The sequence below is a fragment of the Amaranthus tricolor genome, chromosome 4 (assembly GCF_026212465.1).
Source record: "Amaranthus tricolor cultivar Red isolate AtriRed21 chromosome 4, ASM2621246v1, whole genome shotgun sequence".
Classification (NCBI taxonomy): Eukaryota; Viridiplantae; Streptophyta; class Magnoliopsida; order Caryophyllales; family Amaranthaceae; genus Amaranthus; species Amaranthus tricolor.
Genome location: NC_080050.1, coordinates 27,472,149 through 27,481,787, shown reverse-complemented (window position 1 = coordinate 27,481,787; position 9,639 = coordinate 27,472,149).

Here is a 9,639-nt window from a genome sequence, read left to right as displayed (position 1 = left end):
AATTAAAATTTAAAAGTTGATGGAACACATAGCAACTTTGAGTCCCCAACCATTCCTCAGCTCCGCCTATGATATTTAACATAATATATTTCTATGCATTTGGTTTAATGTGTCTTAAATGAATTTAGTTCACTATATTTTAATTGTGCATTATTTCTTAATATTTCATTCACAAGTTCACATTTTTCACTCTTTACTTTACTGATTTTTTTTTATTTATACTCATTAAATTAAATTTAAGATTCGTGCACACTATTTAAATATGCACAAAGTTTAAGACCAACTCATTGATTCATAGAACAAATTATAACTCTTTATTATGTTCATTGACATAAATACGTTTATATAATCTTTTCAATTTTCACGCAATATTTGGGATGAAAAAGCTTAGACATTATATATTGAATGAGAAAAAATATATATTTTGAGTATTTACAATTAAGCACCTAGGGCTATTTTCTAGATTTTGCCTTAATTTATTCCATAATTAAATTATTTTTTAGAAAATTTGATAATAATGATTTCGATTATGAGTATGCTAATAATATGTTGACAACTCATCCCATGTTACCTGTCTTGGCCCACTTACATCCTAGCCGTTTCTCTCTTCTCAATTTCACAAACCTAAAAACAAAAAAAAAATAAAATAATAACGACTTCTATAACCTTAATCAGTACCGTCCACGTAAGAGATAACGTTATTCTTGAGTAAAAATCGACGGTGAAGAGTGGGGATGCAGGGTGGATTTTGTGGACGTTAGTTTGATAAGAATAAAATAATGCTTTTAGCTGTTGGGGATTTAAAAAAATATTGTGTTATTATCAACCATTTTTCTAATCTATATACATATGTATCAAGTATATAGATTTAATTATAAATTTGGTAATTAATTAAATTTTAATCGAAATAATCTTTTAAAATGGGTAAATATTATCTTCTTCCGTTTTATTATATTTGCTACATTTGATTTCACCCAATTCATTATGTTATTTTGATCATTCATATATTGAACTATACATGTCTAAAAATTATTAAAAAATTAATATTATGAAATTGCACATTACATGACTAAAATAAAATTCCTCTTAACTATATTTTTCTTACACCTTAGCCGCAATAAATAAAATAAATTTGAACGATAAATAGTGTCAATAATTATAATGTAACAAGTATTTCTGAATGAAGGAAATAATATTTTAGAAAATATTCAAAAGAAAATTTAAATACAAATCAATTTTATTGTCTAAAAATATATAGTGATGAATAGGTTAAAAAAGCCGTACTAAAAAAATATGAACCGTTATGATTAGCACGTTATTAAGGAAATTGTTTATTAGCAGAAGTTTGCTGTTCTGTAATAGGGGACTGCTATAATTTCAAACCAACGGACAAGAAAGTTAATACTTTAATAATTATTATTTACAGATCATATTGATTAATTAATGTTTTTAAAATAATACGTGAAGGCTGTCCTTTTTAGTTGTGTTGGTTGTCTTCTAAGAAACTTTTTGATAATTTGAATGTTTGTGCTTCCTTACCCAATGGCAATCTAGGTGGCTAAATCTAATTAGATGACTTGTTTTTACTAATTTTAGACTTTTGGGTTTAGCTTAATTTGCAAGGCTAACAAAACTAATACTATCATTCTACTATTCTACTATGTGGTCATTTATAAGTAGATCATGAATCATCAAACTCATGTCTAATTTATGTCGTCTATAGAAATTATGATTAAGATTTCAAAATTATTGGAGATGATGGGTCATACTCTTATCAAAAGAGATAACGAGGTTATGATCTACTTAATAATGACTTGTAAATGCATAGGCAAGACATTTAGCAAAAAAAAGACAAGACAATGGAAGTAGCAAAGCAAATAATATAAAAAAAAAATATATAATTAATAATCATAAGGCACAAACAATAATCATGGCAAAATAATTCAATTTGAGTCGAATTATCATACTTTTATCTATGATCCAATTCCGATTCAGAATTAGCGTATTGAAATAAGATGTTTACTATAATTGAGTTGGATAAAGCTCATAATCGGATTAAATAGCCATCACTACCTTCACCCCAACCCTAGCAACGATAAAGTCCATCCCACAACCTCACCAACAATACCAACAACCACAATAGGAAACTCCCTTTGTGTAATTTATGACTTATGAGGAAGAAAATGGCTATTTCGAACATCCAATTGGAAAAAACATCCATACCTTTCAGGAGCAACCAACGTCGCCAAAGGTGGCCATGACACTAAGTCCACTCGATTGATAGATGAATTCAACATCTATATGTGATTATCGGTTTCAAAATGAGAGCGAAAGTTTCCCTTAGGCTACTACACATCCTTTCTGGTATGTTTCTGAACCAATGTCGGAAGGTGAACGGTGATTTTTCAATCTGCCCAACATCATGACCTCATCTTTTTCAACCCTGCTCCATTTTCTCTCATCCTTCCATTGACTACTCAGGGAGGTTGTAGACTGGCCCTATAGACCACTCTAAAAGATTTTCAGAGGGTCATGCATTCTAACATTGCTCTCCATCGAGTACACTTAACTGAGGAGTTCTTAGCAAATCTTTCTGCTAGGTGCACTAAACATACTATCGGTCACAGTCATAGGGTTGCTCTGATACCATTTGTAACACCCCGGCTCCATCAAATCGATGGTCACTATCCAAAGAGGCTGTAGACTAGCCCTGCAAACTAACACAAGTCTTTTCAAAGCATTTTGACCTTACTCGTGCACACTCGAGAAAGCTCCCCATCAAGTACGTTTAATTGAGAAGTTCCTAACAAATGAGTTCCCTTGAAAAGAAGATGCACCTTGTTGATATGTGTAGACTATCACACTTGGGGAGTATTCCATCAAGCATGCTATAGGATTATGCCTTCATGTAGTTTAGAGTGTTAGGATTAGTGCATTCATTTAGGACTTTCATTTTCTTTAGACTACCTACATTGTACATTTTTTTTTGTGCATCATATAGGATTTAATTTTTGAACATACTTTCTTAACCAAATTCTTCTCATTTTCTGATAAACTTTTTACATTAGTTTCACCCATTTCATTTTAAGTTTTTTGCATATTTTCTTTCCCATACATTTATATGCCTTCATCAGAAAATAACATATTCAAAAATTTTAAAGAAAATGACTAGCTAATAAGAAAACTTAAATTGAAAATCGAATCTTGAAATAAATATTATCTTTCTCGAACAAAGTTATAAAATCAAATCTCACCTAATCATCTCCTTACAAAAGCAGCTCCAGTAAGAATATGCTAGAAACTAGAAAGTGTGAAGTGTGGACAAACTTGTAGGCTTGTTATTTAGTAATTTTACTATAAAGTTAAAAAAAATTAGGAGTTGGCAGATGGGCCAAAACAAGCCGACGGTTAAGCCACATTATTAGGCGGTTCTGAAGTGAAATATTTATTTAATTTTTCAATAGATAAAACACAAATTCATGAAATTATTTTTATTGGATGATTTAATATATATTTATTATTTTAGAGTAATTATTTATAATATTTAAATGATCATGTACAAATGTAAAGTAATAACTTTTATAGTTTTAGAGTTATTACCAATAATCTTAAAATGATCATTTATAATTTTAAAATGATTAATTAAAGAAATAAATTAATAATATAAATTAATAATTTAAATTTATTATCTTAAGATGAGACGGTAACATATATACTTATATTTTGCTGTAGTTAAAAAAGATGATGGTAATGCATGTGATTTTGTGGTGTGTTTTCATGCTATGCTATCTCCACTTTCTGAAGTCGCAATTTGTTGTATTGTAAGCTAAGCCATGTTGGCGTATCGCATTGGAAATAACAATATTTCTACTTTCCTTCTAAGTTCTAACTGCATTCTACTACGAATTATTAGATTTTATTTTAGTTGAAATAACTGAATAGATATTACTTTTCCAAATAAGATTTTCAAGGCTCAATTCTCATCAAATTCTTTTGTTCTTTCGGCCGATGCTATAATCCTCCCAAGAGAAACATCCAAATTATTATATTGAGAATTATCCGATTTTGTTTTAGTTTGAGCAAATATTATTTTTTTCATATAATATTTTATGAATTCAATTCTCGCTGAACCCTTTATTTCTTTCCGCCTACCATGTAATAAAAAAAAAAACAACTTATTATCTAGTAGAGTTATGTACTACTATGATATCTTGCTTTACTCATATTGCTCTATTAGCCTAGCTATTTGTTGAAGTTATATTTAAATTGAAGCAAGTTTATGTTAAAAGTGTTTATTTATTATCAAAATATGAGTTGTTTCATATCGATCTAATTTATTTTAATGAATTTGCTACAATATTAGTGTACATGAGCCTATATAATCTATTTTTTTCCATTCATAAATTTATACTTTCTCTTTATTTATCTATTTATATCTTCCATCTACTTGCTTTACAATAATTTTTTATTTACGTGCAACCAAACTATGTAAAGTACATTATAAAAAAAATTTTTTTAAAAAAAAAAACCGACTACAACAAACGGAATAACTTATATGTGTAGAATTAATTTCTTGTTGTATAAGCATATTAGAAGTACAGCCAATTTTGTAATTTCAATTCAAAGAGAATATGTATTATAGTATGTGTTTTTTGAGTTGCAATATCTAATCATAGAATAATACTTATCAGTACAGATAAGATTGGGGATGGATCTAGGTTTGGATCTAAGATTTATAGATTCAGAACTAAACCTATTTATTTAGTTTAGAATTAGGCGTAAACTTAGACCTATTAGGTTTAAAATGTTTGATCCATACCTTATAATTAGGGTTGGTTTTGGGAGAATGTCCTACAGGATTTAGCTCCATAATCATTAATAAGGTTTGATGGTTCAGGTCTAAAATAATTTATTATTTTGCAAAAATTGCAATCAAATATAAAATCAATACTATATTCTTATAAAATCTATCAAATTTCTTTTTCATCGATGAGACACTCTTATATATTAGTAATAGTTGAACTTATCCGTATTCCAACTATTAAGTTACAAATACTTTCAAATCTTTCAATTTTTTTTTTTTAAAATAAACACATTATAATAAGCAATGTTCAATTACACACCTTTTAACTTTCAAGTTACAAAACAAATCAAGTTATAAGTTACACAACGCAAGAAACTAAATTTCAAATATGTAATTAATTAATCACGTTTTAAAATTAAATAAATAAATAATATCCAAAGTAAACAAACAAGTTTATTGCATGATAAAAGAATTTGATCAAGCGTCAACAGAGGAACATTATTAAACACATACTAACTATAATATAATTTTATAGATTCAATAATTTACAAAGGATTATTAAATTACAACAAAAAACCTAATTTTACAATTGATCACTACCTGCTTTTGAGTATTGTTACGATAAAATTAGAATCAAACAAATAAGTTATGTGTGCAATTTGCAATTAGTTATATTTAGAATCTAAGCTTCGAATTTGGTCGAATCTAAATCTACAAAATTAAACTCACACCCAAATTCAATATATAAGACCTAAATTCGATCCGGAGTGTCGGACCTATAGGATAAAAAAGGATTTATTCGATCCGGACCTATTTGATCCGGACGTATAATTTTAAATCCTGACCTACTTCCAACATATTTTCAGCGTTCATCTAATTTTACAAAAAGATAGGTCATAACCTCAATTGAATTTGTACTTCCCTAAATTAATTTTGAAACGTTAAAATGTATTTCATTTTGATCAGAAAAGAGATCCATAAATAAAATTACAATCCTGAAAAACATGTACTTGTATAACAAAAAATATCTAACTTTAATTTGTGGATACTAGAGAAGTTACTAGAACATATGAATGGACAATGGTGTAGACGGGGGTAGTAGCCCTCAGGTATTTATGTACTTTTTTTTTATTTTTTTTATGCAAAGCTGCATGATTTATGTTGTAAAGGTTTTCAAAAATAACGAAATGATATTTTTCACATTGTAAAGATGTAAAAATTCGTATTTTAGGCCATATTAAGGGATATCTTATGGATTCAACCGATATTTAAACATTATGATAATTTGATCACTTTTATAACCGTATCACAGTTCCGTTACTGCGATCATGACCGTTACCGCATCTTTTACACTATGATTTACCCCGACTATGTTTTAAGCGAGATTTACTTAATATAGTGATTTGGTACGGTATGATAATGGTATAATAGCCACTAGCCAGCTCAATTGATGATGAAAGTGGGACAAGGCCCTGCTGTGAAGGCAAAGAGGAGTTAGTAGGAGAATGTCAATGGAAACAATAACATGTGAATTAAGTCCCACGTCTCAAATTCCATTTTCATTTCATTAAATCATAAGAGTAACTATTTGTATTCCTTTGCATGTTCCTACTCGATTTCGATTTTTATAGCTTGATAATTAATTTGATTTTCATATATAGATTAATTTTAATTTCAAGTTGAATCAGATCATATTGATCGATTTCAATTAGTCAGGCCCATTTTAAATAACTCTTATAATAACGTTATTAGACGTCCCGATCAATGCCTAACATATACTCGTCTTCCATCGTCTATTATAATAGTTATATAAAGTATTAAATATATAATACCAACATTGTGTTATCTTGGTAGTACAACTCAATGAACACATACAAAGGACAATTTTATAAGTGAGAACCTATTAAAAAAACAAAGGTAATATTAATCTTATGAGTTTGATTCAAAGTCTCAGGACGACCCTTGAGATGTAATGCATGTTCGATCAACGTCAGAGTTTGGCGCAGAATTGTATTTAAATTTGAAGTACTCAATGATTGTAGGTTTGTCCTATGTACTTCTTTCTTTCTCCGTTGTATCATGCTTTATCCGTTCTATTATATTTTTGTTACATTTGACTTTTTAGGTAATTAATATGTTATTTTGATTATTTATATATTAAAATATATAAATTTAAAATTATAAAAAGTTAATATTATAATTTTTCATACACATTAACCACAATATATAAAATAAGCTTGAAAGATGAATAATATCAATAACCATTAAGTCCATTATGTACCAAATATTTCAGAAATACAACTTGTCTTATTGTAAGAAAGTGTAGTTTACAAAATTACAAATCCATTTAATGTTTGAAGTTTTCTCTCTCATTCTTATAATACATAAAAAATAACTTTTTTACTTGTTGTCGTAATATTACGCAGTTATTTTTAAATTTTTTTTTTAAGTCCTTCAATAATATAATATTTTTCTCACAACTCATTCAAACTCTTTGATCCCAACCCTAAATCTCTCCGAAAACTCTCCATTATAGGGTTGTCCAAAGAAAAGTAAGTCTAATTTAATAATATAGATTTCTACTGACTCTAATAAATAAAAAAAATTGGTATAAAACTTTAATGCATATATACTTCCATAATATATAGCAAGTACTTCCTTCATTATCCAATGTTTTTCATTTGGAATATAGAGAAACCAAGAAGAGTAATGTTCAGGAATAATATTTCATTAAGAATAGCAGTTATTAATGAGAATACATAATAAATATTATTAAAGACCCGTATTGAGCTGAGAGACTCTTTGGCCCGCACTCTCTACGTGGATATGAGCTACCATCTATTTTCTCTCTCTAGACCCTAACTAAAGTTGTTTATGAGCGAAATACACTGATTGTGATGATGACGACGTACATAATAATTATTATTACTTGAAATTATAGAAAATCAATAAAGGTGTTTAGTGAAAATAACGAGAGATTATAATGAGAAGATGGGCAGTGGGATAACATTATCTGAAATAATTAATCAAGTAAATTTTAAGATTAAAAATATAAATATGTAATACCCTTATAAAAATAACAAACTGACGATTTATGACTATGGTAATTGCAAATTTTTAAATATGAAAAATATAAATATAGTACATCAAAAACATCTATTGTCAATTAATTGTTTGATTTGATTATAATTAGTAGGAATAAAAATATATATATTGTATACAAGTATCTATTACACTAACTTTAATTTATATCGTCATTGAGATATACTCTGATTTTTCTCTCATTAATTTGTCCATTTTTTTTTTTAATATGTCCTAATAAACGGTCTCATTTCTGATTTTAGTTATGACTAGCATTTCTTCTTTAATTATCATCGACATATTTAACTTATCTTTTCATCTCATTCTTTTATTTATTCCACTTTTCCATAAAATATCATTTTTTTTCTTAATTTTCACTCTAATTGTCAATAAGCCAATTTTTATAGGACAGTGGCAGTATAACACTAATATATCAATGATGATTTTTATAGGAGTATTAAGTTGAGGCAAATATTTTATTAAATAATTTGTTTATGTTGAGTTTATTATTGAGCTAGATAAGTATTAAATTAAAATTATGATTGATAAATAACGAACTATATATATAGCCTCCGGTGCACATGCACGAGTTTTGACCAAATTTAATATATCACCTAACTAAAATTTAAATAAACTTAAAATTGCATATGTTAAGTACTCTTTTTTTTTTCACTTAGAATATGTTTTTTAAAATAAACTCTTAGAACTATATTAATAAACTGAATCTTTAGAATAAAAGCAATGTTTTCTAAAGTGATATAATAGTATTGAAAATTGGTTTAAAATTAATTTTTTTAATTTAAAAAGTCAATAATTAGTCATTTTCTTTAATTTTACGTAGAAGAGTAGAGATGGCAAAATGGGCGGTATGGTATGTGCTTTTTCAAATCCATACTTATCTGGATATTTATTCTAACTCATCATTATTCACAGTGGTCAATTGGATATATTCATCACCAATATACTCATCTTAAATCTGCTTCACATTCACTTCATGTTCATGTTATACATACAATCGTAATTCCTTATAAATTTAACTGTATATCTAATTTTATTTAAACTTTACAAGTTACAATGTAACAATCTTTAATTTTTTTTGTCAATAATTTTTGATAAAAAAAAATACATGATGAAATATAAAGTAGTACACTATGATGTGGACGGATATAATGCAGGGCGGGTAAGGATCAAGGTCTAACACCATTGTACACCAATAGATTTTCTTAAACAGCCGGTCTCCTGAGGGACCGTCTTTTTGAAAGACGTCTCTCAGGCAAACCCATTATTGTATTCTTAATACTTACATCATCCTTAATGCCTACTTACGATATTCTTAATGCTTACTTACAATATTCTTAATGTCTATTTACAGTATTCGTATTACAACATCCTTAAAATGCCTATTCACCGTATCCTTAATGTTTACTTACAATATTTTAAATATCTACTCAAGGTTATTAGGATCGAGATTCTACCTAGGATCGTTGAAGGGGTAGGATTGAAATCAATAGAATCGGATCGTGAAATCGTGTGATCCTACAAATATGTATTAATGTGTTTTGGATTACTGATTATCAATTATATTTCTTCTCTTTTTAAGTTTTAAGATGTAAGTGAATATTTATTTGCCTTCATCTAATAAGTTATTTTTTTTTATAAAAAAAATACTTTCAATAATCATTTTTAAACTGCAAATGAAGAGAAACTTGAATTTTATAAAGGTATTGACTATTGACATAATTATTTCAAATATA